This window comes from Equus caballus, chromosome 4 (genome assembly GCF_041296265.1).
Source record: "Equus caballus isolate H_3958 breed thoroughbred chromosome 4, TB-T2T, whole genome shotgun sequence".
Classification (NCBI taxonomy): domain Eukaryota; kingdom Metazoa; phylum Chordata; class Mammalia; order Perissodactyla; family Equidae; genus Equus; species Equus caballus.
Genome location: NC_091687.1, coordinates 49,839,558 through 49,860,950, shown reverse-complemented (window position 1 = coordinate 49,860,950; position 21,393 = coordinate 49,839,558). Strand labels below are relative to the sequence as shown.

At 38.0% G+C, this 21,393-nt stretch overlaps 1 long non-coding RNA gene across 1 annotated transcript in view; it reads right to left on the bottom strand.

Annotated features, from left to right (window-relative positions):
- LOC111773180 (uncharacterized) overlaps positions 1 to 21,393 on the bottom strand; it is a 54,105-nt gene that overhangs the window by 16,522 nt on the left and 16,190 nt on the right. Inside the window, exon 2 of the long non-coding RNA XR_011437825.1 lies at positions 6,612 to 6,820. This is a non-coding gene — a long non-coding RNA (uncharacterized lncRNA). The remainder of the gene's footprint in view (positions 1 to 6,611; positions 6,821 to 21,393) is intronic.

The window sequence follows — 21,393 nt, the reverse complement described above, 5'->3', positions numbered from 1 at the left end:
ATTTTAAGTTGGTATCACGTTTTAAGTCAGTCTTGGGGCCAGCCCAGTGGCGTAGTGGTTAAGTTCACGTGCTCCACTTTGGCACCTCAGGGTTTGCTGGTTCAGATCCCAGGTGCCAACCTATACACAGCTCTTTAAGCCATGCTTTACTAGTGTCCCACATACAAAATAGAGGAAGATGGCACAGATACTAGCTCAGCAACAATCTTCCTCAAGCAAAAAGAGGAAGATTAGCAACAGATGTTAGCTTGGGGCCAATCTTCCTCACCAAAAAAGAATTTAAATCAGTCTTTGTTTTTCACAACTATTTTGGAATGCACACATTCCAAAATATCTAAAATATCTTTCCTCCAGACAATACAAGAAGTTTTGATTTCCATTCTGTCTAGCATCATTAAACACTCATCTCAAAAGACATTAAAATAAATACTCCACATATCATTATTTAACAAATGTCTTAGGTAAATCAAGAGTTGAAATTTGTTCATATATGAACATGGTAATTCACTGACTCATTAATAGAAGACTCTTTCCTCTTTTTCAGTAGTAGTAATAGATTGTTACTACAATAATATCCTACATTTGTGATGCCTTACACCCCTCAAGTACTTCCAGGTTGTCTATCCTCCGAAGATTCCAGTGAGAAATGAGGAGTACAAATTAGAATCTCCATTTTATTGTTTGGGTATTGGGTCACAAAAAGTTTAAGTGACTTGTTCAAGATCACATAGACAAACCCCACCAGAATCCAAATAGGAAAACTGCTCTCTCCTGTTCCTAAAGCACAAGACACTGAAAATCTGCATATAGTCTCACTCCTATGATCAATACACAATATATCTGAGAAAAACAATAGTGTACTGCAGAACATAAATTTTAAAGTGCTGTCCCATTTTACAGGTAAGGAAAGGTGAGACCCAGAAGTGTTATGACTTAAGCAAGTTCAGAGAGAGAGAAAAACTATTGTACAACCAGTCACAGAAACACAAAAGCCATTGCACAACAAATTTAAACGCTAAAATTTCGTTTGTATGGATAATGTAATTATATTTTCTGTTTTCTAGTGTCTTCATCAGCTTCTGAACACATTTTATGGTTCATTTTTCTTCTCTAACGTTGAAGTTGAATCTTCCCTCTAACACTTCTCAGAGCTAATTTCCAGAGAATAAAGTGATGTGAGGTGAGCTATTTAATGAGGTCGATCACTTAATTTCTTGTACTATTTTGAGGTAACTGGGTTAATAATGACTTTTTAAAGTCTGTCCTTTATAAACTTCTTTTCCCCTTTTGTAGAACCATTGTTGGTAACACACCAGTAACATTTGAAGTGAACATAAGTTCATGAGTGGATATATCCCGCCAAATCAAAGACAGTCTAATATTCTCTTTAATATCCCTTCATTATGACATGTAGTTGATGTGGGATATATCTATAAAACATTTTATTTCCATTGGTTTCCAGATCTTTGGTTCACTTTAATCTCAACTCGTCTTCAATGTATATGCATACTTATTACTTTGAGTTCATAAAATCTGGCTTCTGGATTCTTAACAGCAAACTGAAATATAATACAGATACAACCATGTGAGAAGAAATTTCCAAAGTCCTGCGCAAGTAATAAATGATTTTTTAAAAATCTCACAAGCAGCAATAACACAAAAAATGGAAATGTGGTAGAGAATTGATTAACCAGTTTTCAGCTTGTATTTTGACATGTAAATAATACATATCTGGTTTTAGTGTACATTTAACCTGTAGGTTTTTAAAAGTTAGAAATTTAAATATATATATGACTTTGTAGTAGTAAAAAAGATGGAGCAAGATCTAAATTTCAATCTTGACTTCCCTGACCTCGCTAAGACACTTACATCTTAGCTTCAGTTTCTTTATTTATAAAAATGGTAACCATCAAGTCCATCTGGAAGGCCACTATAAGGATTAAATATGATAACAAATTGAAGATTTCCTAGCATAGACATGAAAAATAATAGATATCTTTCATTTTCTTTCTTACTACATCTTTGCTTTTATACTTCTCCAATAGAACTATATTTATTCTGCTTATGTATCTTAAATTTTAAATGCATGTAATGAAATTTCAACTTTGTTCCAGTGTAAATCTTGGACAAGTAAGGAGCTTGAACTCATTGCTCCCATTTCAAGCGCAAAGGGTATGTATTTTCAGTTTGTTCTTGTTGGCCCAGAGAAAATACATTTATTGATTTGCCATCTTCCTAAATTCTATCTCACTATGTTCAAGATCTTTTTCATATCTTTGTCCAAAAACAGAGTCTTTTCCTTAACTTTAATTTATAGCCATACCATCCCATTCAGACATTTAACCTATATATTTCATAACTCAATATTCTATAGCATAACACCAAATGTTTTTCCAGTAATTCCTTTCCTGTGAAAGTCACAATACAAAACAGATCATAGGCATCCACTGTCTGGAAAAACTAAGGTGTTTGTACCTGACCACATCCTAAAACTCTACAAGTAAATGGAAATCATGGTTCTCACTGACAGTTACTATTTCCTCCCCTCATAATTAACATCCTTCTTTGAAAATCTTGCCTGGAGCTCATACCGTTAGAACAAGTAATCACAAATGACACCCCACCTGGAACGAGGTGCTCAACGATTTAGAGATTTGTGATGAACCACACCCTCTCTTTGGGGCCCACAGATCTGCAAAGCTCTACTGTGGCACTTCTTCAGTTTTCTGGAAATGAAAGTAATCCAACTACATCATGGAACACTAGCCCATTCCACTTACACTGGAGTGTAAACTTGCTCAGCATTAATTGACTAATTTCCACAATCAAATTCCATATTTTTTGAATTGCACATTGTAATCTAATAGTGGGTACTGAAATCAAATTAGTGTGTTATAAATAGCCTTTTAAAAAGTGAAGGAGAATAGAATAATATGGAATGGATTGAAACAAAACAAATTGAAAGAAAATATCAGAGTGCGTCACATGCAACAGGGACAAATATTAAAATATTATTTTGTGAAACTTTTGTTTGATTTATGTGTTTGAGTATGTGCGGATAAGCATATGCCTGGGGGTGATGTAAGAAGTATTCCTTATCGTGGACCACAGTGAAAAATCTTTGAATGTCACTGAACTGGTGTAACGGACACATAGATCAGCCACCCAGATGTCGCTTCAAGGAAGGGCTTGTTGCTCAGCTGCTGAAAGTGCTGCCATCAGACACCTTCAGCTATCAGCCCCTTCAGGGATTGCCTCTCCTGCAGAGAGCCACCTTGCACCTCAAATAAGGTCTCGCCCTTCCTAGGGTGTCCCACATACAACGGCTGACACAGAAAAAAAAACTAGCCTATTTCGTTCCAAACCAAGACAACTCTGAAAGGTCATTTTAATTTCATAGTTCACCATGGGGTCAGATCTCCACAGCAGTTCAATTTCTCCCTCTATCTAGTCCCATTTCCTTCCTCTCTCTTTTACAGATGTTGCTCCCAAGGCACTCCCTAATAAACATGCCAGGCAAGAAACTCCACTTGAGAGTCTGCTACCCAGAGAACCCAACGTGTGACATCTAGTTGAGGGAGTAACAAGTTTTGTAACCAAGTCAGCTGAAAAGGCGAAGCATATAATAAGCAAAGCATCTTGACATAATACATAGTGTTTAATTTTTCAATGGAACGGCAAATTCAAAGGCTAACATTAAGACCATACTCTGTTTACCCTATTAGCTACTGATGCATTTCATCAAAATGAGCACACCCATTTATTGACAATGGTTAGCTCATTTCTATTTTTTCCTTAACTTGCACAGCTGTCCTATCTCAAATGAAACATCCTGAAGTGGCTGTGAATAGTGCTTCATTTCTTTTGCCAGCCCTACTCGCTTTCATCTCATCTTAGCAACTCTCTGGTTATTCTTGCTATCCTTTGTCTTACAAATATGCCCACATCAATGCAGCTGAGGAACAGTGACAAAACCATTAATGCCTTCTATAATGGGGGGCAGGGTGAGAAGGGGGAATAGAGGGTATTAACAGTGAACCATGCTAGTTATTTGTGTTAAGTATTATCCAAGGAGAAACTTTGAGAAAGCTGTTTAATAACTGGGCTGTGTTTTCTGGGGCAATCAAATAAAATTCTCACAGCAGGTGAAATATTCTCATAGAAAGTTAGCTTGTTTTCTAGAATAAATATTGGCAACACAGCCTTATTTAATTACTCTGACTGACTAATTCGGTCAGATCAGTAAAAAATAAAAGCACCTAATGGTTTTTGTTCTTTTATTTATTTATTTTTAAATTAAAATATTTGTGTTTATCAGTTATCTTGCTGTCACACAGGATATTTCTAACATCTTGATCCAACTCTGAGACTTCCAGTTTGTCTTCTTCCTCAAATATGTTTGAACGTATGTCTTCCAGGTAGGAACCAATGGTGGTAGGTGAGTCAAATGTAGGGGATCTTGTAATCTTTTATAATGTAATCTTTTTTAACAAAAGATGAAGAAAAATCAAAGAATTTTTAAGTAGAAAAATCCCCAAGTAAGGACATTAGCAGAGTGCATGTAAACTTGATAAAAACATGCATCTAGCTCTTAATATTTCAGTCAAATATAACTATTGCATAAATTCCAGCAAAGACTGGCACGTTCACATTTCTTTCCATTTTATTTCCATGGAAAAATGATGTTTATTTACTACAGTCTCGTCTTGTTTCTTTAAGTAAGTTGGATGAATAGGAAGACTGATAAGTAGCAGTGAATCTGTTGTACTTTCAATAAAATGAGGTTTATCTTCTTCCATTCTTGGAATACACTCAGAGGGGAGATGGAACATCAGGTAGGTTTGAAAACGGGAAACGGAATAACGCATTTTGACCTGAGCTGCCAGCCACCATATGAATGAATTAAAGGAAACAGCTGCAGCTTGAGGTCTCTCAATAAAGTGATGCAGGGGTTCCACATGACCTGGCATTCACAGTGTCTCGACGGTAGGACAGAGGTCTTTGTTTCTCATGCATTTTCTATGTGGGAATGTTCCCCTAGCTTTTCAGCCTCCTCCCAGTCCTGTCACTCTACTTTGGAAGTGCAGCAATGGTGGCTGCCCGAAGTGGTGACATCCAAACAGGGCCCCCATCTGCCTTTTCTTTCACGCTAGAAATAAAGCTGTTATCTATAACAAAATGACTGAAGAGGCTCAGAGACAGATTGGGAGTCGGAAGGAAGGCCCTTCAAAGATTCTCTTGCAAATGGGGCTGTAAACTCTCATGCAAGGGCGAGTTGTTCCCATTGGAAGCCCAGCTCCTAGGGGCCTGTACTCATGGAGAATGAGAAAGAAGGGAGAATTGCAGCATGATTAGACTGAAGCTGTATTCATATCCTCACCAGTGCCTGTCATAGCCAGAAGAATCACATGTTCCAGATGAAGGACAGTGAGTAATATCCATTCTGTTGAAGGTCTGACCTCTAGATCAGACATACAACTTCAGGCTTTTATCATAGAGACTTTTCTTTTATCACAAGACCTCTCTGTTTTCTTGAGAACTTGGATTCAACAAAGCAACCAAGACTGCAGACGATCTATTCCTGCAGCTAGATACCCACACTGAGGACGAGAGACAGTGTTTTCACAATGTCATTCAGTTACTCTGATGACAATTGAGTTTCAGGGGGTGGTAGGCTATTGCAGCTAATTCTTTCAAACTCCAAATTTCAAGACACTCTACATGTCAAAAGGGAAACGTCTGGGACTCTCTCAGGTGATATACCTGTAGGTGCTCAAAAATAAATACAAAAAGAATGAGAAGATCTAAGCAAAAAACAACTAATTCAGTCATATTAACTCTAATCACACTATCTGAAATAAATTATGATGTCTTGTCAATGAGTGGTAAAACATTCATACACTGGCGGCTATGAGAGGTAGCATTATAAACTCATAGAGAACAAATATTTTCTGCCGTAATTTGATTTCTAGAATGTTTGGCACTGGTACTGGTGTGAAGTTGTCATTTTGGCTTTTGGTCACATTTACACTCTTTTTATTTGATATCTAGATTCCATCCCTCGGACTCTTTCAGTGGTTTTCTTTAAGGGCTTTCCAAACAGTTTAAATTAACCATCCTCTCCAAGAGAAAAGCTTAATCCTTCTCTAATTTTATGAACTGAGTGTGAACTGTGAAAGTAAATGATGTTAATTAGTAGGACAGACTGGGAATAAAAGGGGCAGATGAAAAGGCTCTTTTTTTTTTTTTTACTCTTTCATCCCCCATTAGTCACTTTCCTGTGAATGCTTTAGTGTGTCTCTCAAAAGGAATTTTCAGAGTATGTGACTTCTCATTTTTCTACTTCTGTAAATAGCAAGCATAATCCAGACTGGACAATTCCCATCCTCTGTATTGTTAAAAAAAAAAGAAAAGTAAACCCTCTCAATAATATTAGGACAGTTTCTTTATTTACAGAGTATACCAATATTATTTAGCTCAGGAAAAATACTATGAAAGAGTATATTTGTTTTCTTTAATGCATAACAAATTATCCCAAATCCTAACAACGCAAAACAATAAACATTTGTTACCACACACACTTTCTGAAGGTCAGGATGGAAGTGGCATACCTGAATGGTTCTGGCTCAGAATCTCTTGGGAGGTTGCAGTTAAGGCCTAGACCAGGGTTTTAGTCATCTCAAGGCTCCACTGCGGCTGAAGGATCCATTTCCAAAGTGGTTCATTCACACGGCTGTTGGCAAGAGGGCTCAGCTCCTCACCACGTGGACCTCTGAATGGAGCTGTTTGATTGTCCTCATGACATGGAAGCTAATTTCCCCTAGAGTGAGAGTACAGGAGTGGGCAATGCCTTTATGACCTAGTCCTAAAAGTCACACACCATCATCTCTGCCACATTCTCTTTGTTGGGAGCAAGTCAGTTAGCCCAACCCACACGCAGGGGGAGGGCTGTTAGGTTCAACCTTTTGAATTTGTGGACATAGTTAAAACCACCAAGGAGGGGAACCCTATGTGAAGGTCGGCTGTCTCAGCAATCTCATACACAATATCTCGAATCTCCATCCAAAAGTAAGGACCCCTCAAAAAGCAGACGAATTATTCAGCCATACAAACAGAAGGAAATCCTGACATATGCAACAGTATGGAGGAATCTGGAGAACACTCTGATAATCGAAATAAGCCAGCCACAGAAGGACAATTACTACATGATTCTGAAGCCAGGTACCTGAGGGTTACTGTAAATATTCAATGAGACCTTGTTCCCAACAAACATAGTTGAAAAGAAGTTAATCTTGTCAATTTGCTGTTTTCTTGTTTAACCTGAGGGGTGACTCAAGGGTCACAAGGATTTATGAGCTTGTTTACAGAAGAAGAAGAAGAAGAATGCCTTCAGGGATCACCAGATAACCAGCCCTGGAAGTCAGATTGCCCAAAGGCTTATAACCCCTTTGTTTCTATGAAATTTCTGCCAAGCCCCTTAGCTCCAGAAAGCCCCCTGCCTTCTTCTCTTGTTAAGGCAGATGTGAGAGAACCTATCCTCCTGTCTTCTTGTTTTGGCCAATTTGAATAAATCTTTCTCCATCTCCAAGCACCAGCACACAAGCTTGAGATTAACAGGTTCAGAGTCAATTCTACTTACGTTACTAGTATTAAGTAGAATAGTCAAACTCACAGAAGCAGAAAGTAGAAAGGGCATTGCCAGGGACTAGGGGGAGGGGGAATGGAGAATTGCTGTTCAAAGGGTATAAACCCTCAGTTACGCAAGATAAGTAAGTTCTAGAGATCTGCTGTACAACATTGTGCTTATTGTTAACAATACTGTAGTGCACACTTAAAAATCCGTTGAGGGTAGATCTCATGCTATATGTTCTTACCACTATAAAAATAATTAATTAATTTAAAAAAAAATAGATGGTTCACAATAAGTCACTCTAGGCAGTTTCCCTGTGGTTATATAGAGTTACAGGCAACTTGTTACATATGCTAACATTTCCAGATGATTAAATTTTTGAACATTTTTAATTAAAGTCATTACCTTGACCTACCAGTTGAACTTAGTGGAAAGATTTTCCAATGAAAATTCCATCATATAGTCAGTTTTACAATATAAATATATTAGGTTCGTTTTACCACCATCATGAATTACCACAAACTTAATGGCTTAAAACAACAGTCATCTATTATTTTACAGTCCAAGAAGTCAAAAGTGTAAAGTAGGTCCACAGGGCTATTTCTTTTGGAGGCTCTAGGAGATAATCTGTTTCCTTGCCTTTTCTAGAAGCTACCTACATTCCTTGGCTTGTGACTCCTGCCTCCATCTTCAAAGCATCATCTCTCCTCTCTAACCCACTTCCCTCTAATAAGGATCCTGTGACCATATTAGGCCCACCCAGATAATCCAGGATAATATTCCCATCTCAAGATATTTAATTTAATCACATCTGCAAAATTCTTTTTGCTCTGCAAGGTAACAGATTCACAGATCCCCAGTATTCAGACATGGAAAACTGTGGGGGACCATTATTCTGTGTACCACACTGATTTTAGGAAGATAGAGTTCAATTAAATTGTGGAAAATACCCTGACAGACTTAGTTAACACCATATGAAAAAGACTTACATTAGTTTGACCTATCTGTTAACACATTAGCAGTGACAAAAATGATTGATTTTATGTACAGAGATCACAATTGGCCTACTTTTCCAAAATCAAGCCTTACGCAGCTGGCAAGTCACATTTGATTTCAATACTTGTTTATAGTTAATATCTTGGATAAATCAGAATCGAAACCTGAAATATGTGCAGGTAATACTCTCAAAAGGTCAGTTTCTTTCATCAGTGGTTCCAATCCCACATTCTTATCTCAATCACCCCACAAATGATGAACAAATACAAATTGCATTGAGAAATGTTCATTTTGAAGTATATGAAGTTTACCAAAGAAACTCTCAACAATTTCTTTTGAGACAAGAAAAAAGCTTCCCGTACACATAGAATAATGGAACTTACAGAGTGTGATGGGACCTAGGAAATTTGAAAATAACACAGTTCTTCTCTACCCTCCATGCCCACCCCACACTCGTCATTTTACATAGGAAGAGTCTAAGAATCAGAGTTTAATATGCTCTTAACCTCTTACCAAAGCTAGTTAGTGACAGAGCTTGGCTTAGACGCCAGGTCTTCAGACCCAACCCTTGACCCAGTGTATTTTTACTTTATCACACACCCATCACAAGCCCAGATTAATTCCTTGTTTTAAAAAAATGTAATGAATGTGTGCAAAGGCTGCGCATGGCAGTGGACAATGGTAGGAATGGCTGCCACGTATTGAAAGCTTAGCATGTGTTGGCTTCTATAACAGATACCTTTAAATATAAATTCTATTCACATTTTATCTCAACAAGGTAGGAAGCATTACTCCTGCTTCTAAAATAAAAAATGATAACAGACTTTTAGAAAGGTAAATAAACCTGACCAAAGCAAGAATGATAGGATGTGGCCTGGGTCTTTCCTTTGAACAACAAAGCTACAAACCACTTCTCACTACATTCCTGGAGAAAGAATACAGAAAGACACAAGCTGAATAAGCAATTTCAAAATGTCTGTGACACAACATTATGAGAAGAGATTCCTACCAATTTCATGCATTAAAAATTACAAAACTGTGTAGTGTTAATACATTCATTTCTTCATTCAACAAACACTCATTGAGTGGTCATTATGTACCAGGTGCTATCTGTAAGATGTGAAAAAGATAAATTAGATACCACTCTTTTTTAATAAATAAATCATGAAATTTTAGGTAATGATATGTGATATTTTTTAAGAATCATATAATTTCAGCAGGGTAGGAAGGGAACAGAAAGTTGTAGAGGAAAGACCTCTCAATAAAGTAACATTTGAGAAGCAATCTGAATGCTGTGAAGAAGATAAACACGAAAAGCCTTTGGAAAAGAGTGAGTGTGCCAGGCAGTGAGAAAAGCACTGTAAATATCCAGATACAGGCAAACCTTGACCTGTTTAAGGCAGCGAGAAATCCAATGTAAGCTCAAGCCAAGTGGGCCAGGGTAAGTGGTAGACATTAGGCAAGGGCTTGTCCATATGTGGTCTTGTAGGTCATTGAAAGCGCTTTGGCTTTTACCCTGAATATGATGGGAAGTCTTTGGAAAGCATGGATGAGGAAACTAAAATGAATGGATTTACATTACAAATATGTTGAAATCTGCTACATGAGGAACACATTGTAGGCAGGCAAATATGCAAGTAAGGTGACCAGTTAGGTAGCTTCTGCTGTAGTCCAGGCAAGAAATAGCAGGGCCTGGGATGAGTCAGTAATGGCAGAATGTACAAAAAGTATTTCAATTCAGAACATAGCTTAAAGCCAGAGCCAAAGAACTGGCTACTGGATTGGGTTGGACTATGAAATATAAAGACGATTACTAGCTTTTTAGCCTAAGCACATGGATGAATATAAATATCATATATTGAAGTAAGGAAGAGAGGGAGAGGAGCAAATTTTGAGGTGAAAAGGCAAAGTTCAAAAGTTCTATTTTACACATGTTAATTTTGAGATGCCAATTAGATGACAAAATAGAATTAAGGAATAAACAAATAGAGGTAGGAGTCTGAGACTCAAATGCAAGGTCAAGGAAGGAGATGAAAACATAGGATCATCAGCATTAAATGGTATGAAAACCATGAGATTGCATGAACTCAAATAGGAAGTATGGTTAGGAAAGGGAAAAACACTCCAGCATTTAGAAGCTGGGGAAAGCGAGAGGGCCAGTAAAAAGATCATGAAGGAGCAACCAGTGGATTTGAAGAAAATGGTGGGAGTTTGATGTCCCATAAGGCAAGTGAAGAAAATATGAATAAATATAAAAGAATTTTCCTTCTTTGGAAAGGCACAGAGGACACAGCAGAAAGATCACAGGAATTAGGGAGACTGGGCCATATTAGGGGTGGAATATCGGTGACCTGGGTAGCATCGACTTCTGGTGGTACCCAAGGCAATACAGACTGTGTGTTAGTGGAGGGTATAACATGTTTCGTTAAACATATGGAAAGATTATGCTCTATTTCTAAACAAAATTGAATTACTCTGAGTATAATTATTGATTTTTATCATGAAAAATCCCAATTTGTGAAATGCTTAGGAATTGTAGTTTTCTGGTTAACTGAAAACTACACATAGCTGCCAACCAGCATTTCAACTTTCAAATTATTCTCAAATATATCTGTGCTTTGGAATTCAGTGTACTTGAGTATATTAAAATGAACATGGGCTAAAAGATTTTCTGAATAGTATTCTCATGTTGAATAAGTATAGGCAGCAGTTACACTGTGGACCACCCTTACATTTATTTTTTTTTTTTTTTGAGGAAGATTAGCTCTGAGCTAACATCTGCCACCAATCCTCCTCTTTTTTTTTTTTTTTTTTTTTTGCTGAGGAAGACTGGCTCTGAGCTAACATCCGTGCCCATCTTCCTCCACTTTGTATGTGGGATGCCTGCCACAGCATGGCTTGACAAGCAGTGCATAGGTCTGCACCCAGGATCTGAACTGGTGAACCCCAGGCCGCCAAAGCAGAGCATGCAAACTTAACTGCTGTGCCACCGGGCTAGCCCCCAACCCTTACATTTAGACACAGGAAAAGTCTGATTAACATTAATGTGTAGGAAAGCCTTCAGACAGGAGAAAATAATTCAAACTAGTTCTATCAGAATAAATTCTGGTGCCCAGAAGAAAGGGAAGCAAATTCTGACATGACCCCTTTGCCTTGATGATACCAAATGGCTGACAGACTGGTCTGTGCAGATGTTCGCAGATCTTTTTAGCACTAGTTGGAACTGTTTTATCTGATAAAATGACTTGGTAAAGATACAGATGCCAACCACCACCATAGCCCTAAGTAATGGCCCTGAGGATCAGAAACTAGACTAAAGGTGAGGTGACAAAAAGTAGTGCCAGGGTGGTTTCTCATGCCCTACGCCTTCTTTTAGGAGCTTTTTATTTTGTAAATTGTCCCCTATTTTTCTCTATAAGGAAGTAAATAATAAAAAAAAATTAGGAAGCATATAGGGAATACCAATCTCTGCTTAATATCAAATATTCTTACATTTTCTTAGACCTTAAAGTAGAGTATGAAAATATTCTCTAGTTATGCATACAGCACAGCTTCATCTGGGCTTTTAGTCAATTAAACCTCCCAAATCAGGAATCTCTCTTTTCCTGTATAGAAGGAATTTATACAAGATTAAGTGTCACTTCAAATAACACCAGTAATGCATAGTAGACATCATCGTGTTAAGTCAAAAAGTATAGTTATTTTCCATATAGTTTAAAACTGACTATGTTGTAAACACAATTATAATTGAAAACGCTATGGTAGTTCTATCAACATGTGAAAAATACAGTTATTTTCATGTCCTGTGAGGTTGAGTTCTCTAAAATTTCGTAAGATATATATAATAGTGTAATTTATAAGTAACATAATGGTCAATATACATTGTCAAAAAAACAAATTGCTTTTAAAACATCTCATTTTTTTGCATCTCCTTTCAGCAGCAGGACTCACATGCCTACTTCCAGACTATTGTCAAATATGGTATTATTCACTAAAGAACCGTGTTTCCTATATCCTGAAAAATCTGAAACAATTTATATGATAGGACATTTGCTTTCTTGCACAAAGAATTTATTTTTTTCTTGTTAATTATTTCAACATCCCTCAGAAATGGATTATATTTATGACCATCTTTATTTTTTACCCCGACAAATTAGGGTTCAGAAAGGTCGGATGCTTGGTGATAATGAAAACAAAGATAAAAGTGATTTCCAGTTTTCTTTTTTGTGTAGTATACAACTCAAACACTGTGTCCTCTACCTGTACATTGTTCTCAAAGGACCAGACATAATCCTCTACTTGTCACAAATAACTCCGGCAACTCACAAATTCCTTTGACGTGAACAGAGGACCGGGGATGTGTGGACGATAAAGACGTTAGAAGCGATTATGATTCTCAATGTACTTTGGAAGTACACTAAATTTATTTTGTGCCTGATAAATATAAACTCTATAGGCTCTCATGGGAGAGCTACATTCTTTTTCTAGATAAAGAAATACCTATGATTGTGTTTTTCACATTTACCCATGTCACTCAAGCACCTAATTTACTTGTAGCTATTTGATTCACTAGAAATAATTAACAATACTTCTTTTTTGCATGTGTTCCAAGTGTAGCTTCACGGCCTGCTAATCTAGATAATGCCTACTTTTACACCATATCTCCTGGAAAAGTAGCTGACTATATTCTTGCTTCTTAGATTTACTTGTTGAGATAAAGAGCAACAGTTTGGAACAGAATTTACAGACACAGATCGGGGCAGATACAATGGGAATGCTTTTTGGCTTCCACGGTTGTTTATTATAAAGTGTAAACCATCCTCTTATTTTGGTAGTTGACAAGTAAGCTGTGCTGTAGCACATATGCGTGTAGACAAGTACAGAGAATACAAGAGAGAAAAGAAACAGAAAAAACGCTATCATTTCTCAGGACTGACTTGGAGACAACTCTGTCTCCACATTCACTCAGGAATCAGGAAGCAGAAAGAATTGTGTTTCATAGACAAGAGGGGAAAGAAAAGTTATCTTGCAGAAATGAACCAAAATATTACCTGAATTCGATTCCAAAGGACTCACAGAAACCTATAATTTTTAGGCTTCTATGTAGTTTTATGTAACAGAAACACAACTACAATGGCTTAAGCAAATACAGGTTTATGTCTTCACATAACAGGAAATTGTAAATTAATTTCCTATTCATAATAGGAAATCTCATCAAGAAGGCAGGCTCCTTCTTCTCTCCTGCTCTGCCATTTTTAGTATGCACCTCTCATTCTCATGGTCCCAAGATGGCCTTACCTCCTCTAAAGGCTGTATTTTTATTTGGGCATAAAGAAGTAAGAAAGCACAAAGAGCAAACAGCAAAAATGAAAAAGTCAATCATTTGACTCCTAATTGTATTTCACTGACCACAACCGTGTGTCCAACAGTCAGCCTAGCTGGAGGCTGAAATACTATTTTAGATTGGGCAAGATGCACCCACTCTCCAAAATTTGGTAGTAAGTAAGAAGTAAGATTTGATAGTAAGTAAGAAGGAGTAAGTTTGCATAATAAAATACAGGGCATCTTCTGGAAAAGGCAAAACTGGGGAGACAATAAAAAGATCAGTGGTTGTTGCCAGGGAAAGCGGGGGGACGGGTTGCTGTTGGTGGATAGGAAAAGCACAGAGGATTTTTAGGGCAGTGAAAATAGTCTGTATGACAGTATAACAATGGATATATGGCATTATGCTTTTGTTGAAACCCACAGAATGTATAACACGAAGAATGAACCCTAAGGTAAACTATGGACCTTGAGTGATTATGATGTGTCAATGTGGGTTCAACTTTGAAAAAAGTGTATCATTCTGGTGAGTGATAGTGATACTGGGGGAGGGTATGCATGTGTAGGGGCAGGGGTACATGGGAAATCTCTATACTCTCAATTTTATTGCAAACCTGCTCTAAAACATTAAGATCTTGAAAAAAATTTTAATATACTATCAGAGGGAAAAAATAGAGGACATCCAGTCAAATGTTAATATCAGATAAACATAAATAAAATTTTAATATAAGTAAGCCCCATACAAAATGCAGGACATACTTATACTAAAAAATTTTTCATTGTTTACCTGAAATTCAAATTTAACTAGACATCCTGTATTTTTATTTGCTAAATCTGGCAACTCTGAGAAGGAGAAACTATTGGATAGCAAGCTAATATTATCTGCCATAGAATCCATGGAAAATTTCTCCATTCCCCTTTATAGTGTTGATCCATTCTCTCTTCAGAGAATCCAACTTGAGTATCTAACTTCAGAGATTAAATAGATGGTTTTATAATTGCCAACAGTGATGGTTAATTTTATGTGTCAAGTTTGGCTGGGCCAAGGTTTTTAGATATTTGGTAAAATACCAGTCTGGATGCTGCTGTGAATTTTTTTTTTTTTTTTTTTTGAGGAAGATTAGCTCTGAGCTGCCAATCCTCCATTTTTTTTTTTTTTCCCTGAGGAAGATTGGCCCTGAACTAACATCTGTGCCCATCTTGCTCTATTTTATATGTGGGACACCTGCCACAGCATGGCTTGATAAGCAGTATGTAGGTCTGCACCCAGGATCCAAACCAGCAAACCCTGGGCCACCAAAGCGAAACATGCGAATTTAACTGCTGTGCCACCAGGCCGGCCCCTGTGAAGATATTTTTTAGATGAGGTTAATACTTAAATCAGAAGACTTTGAATGAAGCAGATTACTTTCAGTAATGTGGCTGGGCCTCACCTGATTAGTGAAAGGCCTTAAGAGAATAGGCTGAGGTCCTCCAAAGAAGAGGGAATTCTGCTCAACAGTCTTCAGACTCAAGCTGCCATGTCAACCCTTCTCTGGGTCTCAGCCTAGCCAGCCTATTCTGAAGATGTTGGACTTGCCAGCCTCTACAATCCTGTAAACCAGTGCCTTAAAATAAACAAAACTCTTAGATAGATAGATAGACAGACAGACAGATAGGCACACATCCTATTTGTTCTGTTTCTCTGGAGAACTCTGACTAATACACCAACACGTCAAAAAGGTGAAGAAAGTATTTTATTAAAGAAGTTTAAGAGTGTAAGTAGGCCTATAAACCAACTGGAAAATATGCAGACTGGATTCATGTACTCTTTTTATGTTAAAATAAAGAGACAACAATTAGTTAACAACCAGCTGCTAACCAGTTTTCTCCACTGAGTTCAAGCCTTTTCTTCAAAGCTTCCCTTGCGATGGCAGCTGCAGGTAACTTGGAGGCGCATTTCTTTCTAATCTGCACTTGTTTTATAACCTAGTCATAGTAGATGCTTCAGAATACTTGCCTTTGAATAATTATACTTATGCTAATAATTTTTTACTTCACCAAAATGAGGCCTAGAAACTTCTCCACCCAATTAACTTACTTGTGGGAGTCAAAATTTTTTCAGTGAAGTTGAAAAAAATCAGAAGCTAAAGTGTTATTGCAATTTTAAAATTTTTATATCAATGCAATAATGTGTACACATTTTCTAATATTTTGCTGGGCTTTGTATTTAAAGACAATTTTTTCTCTATAAAATATAAATTTCTAACATTAGTAATGTGTTGATTTCCCTTCACCTAAGAATGTGTCTGCAGCGGCAGCTTTGTCAACATTTTTAAGAGACTTCCTGGGTGTGGCTGGAGAACCTGTCACCCCCTGATAAAAAAAAAAAAAAAGCAAACCACGTGTTCTAAGTGAGGGCCAAAAAAACACCATTCGTTTTCATTCACTTCTTTATGTTTATTAAAAAGAAAAAGAAATCTGTGAATCCAATTAGTATTAGATAGTCCCTCTTAAAATTCAAAACAGAACATCCAGAATTACCAATATTTTAGATCAAATTTGTATTCAGAATGAAAAACGTTAAACTATAAAAGAATAGAAAAAAATGAAGAGAAAGGAGCACACAGTAAGGATGCTGAGATTTTTCAATATATTTCCTTTAGAAACAACTACACAGAAGAAAACTGGAGTATTCCTTTCTGTTCCTCTTACACACCACACCCAACTCCTGTCTTTGTAAGTTCAAAGCGTAATGAAAGCTGTGCCTAAAATTTTCGTTGTTTTTGTTTTTTTCTCAGGTCACCTATGCCCCTGTTTACTTATGGAAAATAGTCTGCCTTACTCATGCTGAGGTTTTCCTCCTGGTGTATCAGCACTGCCTTCCTGCTGCCTGACTCAACATTCGTAAGATAGAAATAACCTAGAGTGGATGTTTTTGTAGAGTTCCTGGGGCATCCTTAAACTGCCACTCAGGATATCCAAGTCAACACAAGTTGTTGATGCCATGAGACCTGTAAATCCTTCTCTCCACATGCTCACCCTTTGTCTAAGCTCAGGCCAGCAGGCCCTGCTTTTTGTTAAAATATTGAGGCAGACAGTTACCCTTTAAAGGATAAAGAGACAGGAGAAGGGTACCAAAGGAGTAGATCTCAAAGAATGAGCAGCAGTGGGGGAGGCATGAGCAGAAACACAGGATCCTGTTTTCCCACCTTGTTGGGAGCCCTGCTAACTTGCGGACTATATGCTGTTTTCCAGCCCTTTCCAATCTTACCGGGGAGGGATGTGAGCCTTCCTTCCAGACCGTTGCCAGACCTCCCAAGGCAAAACCTAAATTCTTCCTGTCTATCCCAACACAGTCTTATGATGTCTCCCTATTCGTCAGTGTTTACCAAAGGGGAGGTTAAAAAAAAATACAGTAAGCAGGTGATATTGGGAGGAAAGAGGACTGTACTTGGAGACATGACACGTGGGATAGATGTCCTAGATCTGTCAGTTGGAAGCTGTGCAACTTTAAGCAGATAATTTTTGTGGTGTTGTGGTTTAGAGTGAAAAAAAAATGTTTGATAAGAATGGGTAGGTCTTATCTGAGCTTCAGTTTACTCATCTGTAGAATGTGATAAAAATTCCCAACTCTGGCATAAGGAGAGGGTGGGTGGGAATGGGAGGGAAGCACTGGTAACAGATGAAATTCTGAATGTAAAGCATCTGCACTGTCTTGGCACGTGATCCTTCAATGAGTCGGTGATTTCTTTCCCTTCCCGTCTCTGAGAAGTTTTCCTTTCAGTGCTGGGAATCCAGCCTTGCCTGGTGGTCTGTGGATATGGTGATTAGTAACCCAAGACCCCACCTTTATGACTGTACATTCTAGGAGCCATGGGGGTTGTTTGGGGGAGTGACTGAAATAACATGTGGTATGCTGAGCTTTATGTGTGTTAGCTGTTTTGTAAATTAAAATGTGCCCTCAAAAATATAACTTTAGACTTGTATATTTATCATATGTCAGTCTTCTTCACTTTCGGCAATTTCTTGCAAAGAATTGGTACAAAATTGCTGAGAGATTATGAGAATTCAGAAATCCAAATACAGAAAGCATCAATTACATTTTTATGCAACAAAATGCTAGTCCTTGCATTTTTCATTATTTTATTTGACAAATTTAGTCTCTACACTACAATCTCAAATATACTGGCAAGTCTTTTGGAAATAAACAAAAAAAAAACTATCTAAAGGAAGACAGCTATTTTTAGCTTCCCACCAAGCCATTTCTTGCTCGGCTGTAGTTATTCCAAAACTGGTCACAGTTTTATTTGAACTGTTCTAAGAGGGAAAAAAAGAAACTGATAAAATGGATTTTTAAATACACTACCAAATTTAATTGATTTTTAACGCAAGGATAAGTACGACCGGCCCTGTCAGATATTCATCACCAACTATTTGCAAAACAATCAGTCTACCCCACTCCCAGCCTCAACCTGCTGTTGACCCTGCTCAGGGTCCGGACACCCCAAACAGGGCAAGGCAGGCTTCCTCCGGCCCCCCCACCCCGCCTGCCGGCTGGGGCCGCCCATTGTCTGGTTAATGGAATCCTGGAGGCCTGCCAGAGCTGTAGCCTGCATGTGTTGGTTTAGTTTTGTTTTGTTTTTAATGATCACCCACATTTGGCCTAAACTGCAGACAGAAGTGGGGTGGGGGTGAGAATCTTATTTGGAAAAGAAAACCCAAAAAAGTGAGTTCTGGATGAAGTTGTCCAATGTTGTCAGAAATAAGTTTAGGTAAATGATTAAAATAGAAAAACATGGCAAAGTATGAAAGAAAAAAAAAAGGAGCCAAGGATGTCAACTGTTACTGGAAGAAAGTCTCTGAAATATCACCAATAAATATCCAACTTTATGCGGAGACACAAATTAAAAAATAAAAAATAAATCAGTCTACTTTCCTCCAGAAGCTACAGAGAAAACAGTTTCCTTAGTATGCAAGAATTTAATGTTTTTTTGGTGTTTAAGCATATAATCTGAAAATAAAAATGTATATAATTTTGCTGACAATAGTATTTACAGAATTTTTAAAGTATTAATGAACAGTTACTCTTAAAATTATATACATGGGTGCGTGTAAAATTTAATCACATCAAAGAATTCACAGATGCAAAGTCTAAGAAACTGCCTTCCAAAGATGATGTCAGCAAGCAGAGAGGCTGTGCGCAGAACTCCTTGTTTTTTAGTAAACGACAATGAAAGAGTTCAGGAGGCAGGAGGCTGGCTGTCAGGAAATGAGCTTAAGTAAAGGAAATGGGAGATGTCTGGTTCAGGGGATCTGAGGCAAGCTTTTACCAGTGGGGGCTTTTGTTTTGCTTTTCATGCTAAGAAAGGATAAATTCTTTGTCTTTCACATGCACAAAAAGAAATGCCAAGGTGATAAGATAACACTGGGGACTGGGGAGGGCATACAGCCCCAAGTCTTCTGTATTACAGAAAGCCGTTCACTGGCAACCCAACGCCAGTCTTTCTTGATTTGAGCTGAAATACATGCAGGAAGAAGGGAAAATTATTAACAACAGGTTGAACACTGACTTTTTTCGCCAGATGAAAATGGAAGCTGGGGCAACTATATTCTCTGGTCCAGGAATCTGAAAAGTAATACCGAGTCGTCTGCTGAGATGCTCACAGATAGGCCAAATGCACCGGACGTTTGATGGTGGGTGGTTTAAACCCCCAAAACCCATTCAAATTAATATACAATTTAATTTCAAGTTTGCTCGTAGCTTCTATACAAGTCCAATAACACTCCCACCACAACTACCACAGAGTGTTGTCCCTAACACTTCCTATATAGAAATTCTGGAAATGTTTATAGGAGATTAGTCTCCAGAGACCAAAGAATATAGCAAACACCTACAGAGAAGCTGGGACAAGACAGCGTGTGGCCCGAGAAAGGGAGGAAAACAGACAAAGTCAGTTCCTGACAAGTGTCCAATTCGCATGAGGCCAGTTATATGTCCTGCACTCTTCTTTGATGAGAGTGGTCAAGCCCTTACAAGAAAATTAATAAGCCAGGTTGAGTGGGTAGCATGCAACCTAGTAATTTCTCACCAAGGCATACATAGGGCTCAGAAAGAATGAAACAAATATGCCCGTATGGAAGCCTTTTTGCTTTGGAAAAACTGGCGGACGAAGATGAGAATGAAATATCACTTGCCCAGAGTTTGGGGACTGACCTTATCCAAACTGGGAAACATCTTACCTCCAGGTGAGACCTAGCCACGTTCCTTGTGTCTCATGTTACCTGCTCTCCAGGTGCCAACCTCTGGCTGTGCCAATTAGAATAGTTCTTGTTCCAAAACTGCTCTCCCTAGAAAGGGCTCTACTCCCAAACTGAACTTCATGAAAACCTTAACACCCGCCTCCACCCATCTTCCCCATCCTACTCACTCCATCCTACCCCACCCCACATTAAAACTTACTCTCACTCAGGAAAGCTGATCTCAGCTTATGGGTAGAAAGAAAGATATTAACTAAAACATTCCATTTAAGCCAAACAGTGACAAGATGTTAACCCTCTCAGGGAAATTATATAGTTTTAGGTCACTTGTAAAGTCAAAAGGACAAATTTTTATTGATGAGATTTCTGTGAACATATTTTTCGCTAAAACCTCCCCTCATTTTTAGACTTTGTACAAAAATTGACTATTTTATTATGAACAAAGCCAGCTCGAAGTAGACTTAGCCCTTAATGGAAGCAGTCCTCTGATGACACAACACCTTCAAGGAAGGCTACCTCCCAAAAGGTGGAGGGAGGTGTGAGTGGTGGAGAAAGCTGACCAAGGAGGAGCCTATGGATGCTACCTGGTTGGAGGAGGGGGCAGGGAGCTGCAACAAATACGAAAAGTGATGGAAGCATCATTTATGAAATCAGCCACTTAGATACAGAACTGTCGTGCTCTGCACGATGAAGATAAGCAGTGGAGTACCCTGGAAAGTGGACAGACTCTACAGCCAGCAAGGTCTGGGTTTGAACACGAGATCCCACGACTTCCTGTACAGGGGAATCTGGGCACATTAGCTTACTATGCTGATCCATAGTTTCTTCATTTAAAAAATACATAATTAGAGAATTAGACATAATATAGCCTGTGGCATATATTAGACACTCAAGATGGCAATATGTGAATCACTATTCACTATGTACATCCTGGGAAAAGAGCTAATGTCTGAGGCACAGAGCGACTGTGTGAAATAAACGATATTAGAGTCATAGCTGCCAAGACTCATGATGGGGTAGAAACAGTGGAGACCCAGGGCTCGAATTTTCTTTCCTCACAATATTTTCTATCTAGCAGCTGGTTAGCAGTCTTGCTAAAATTACATTCCTCAACCAAACCTTACTTCTGACCTTATCTATAGCAACACTTCATTTTCCTCTTTTTTTTTTTTTTTGAAACTTAAGTGTAGATAGAAATGGATCAT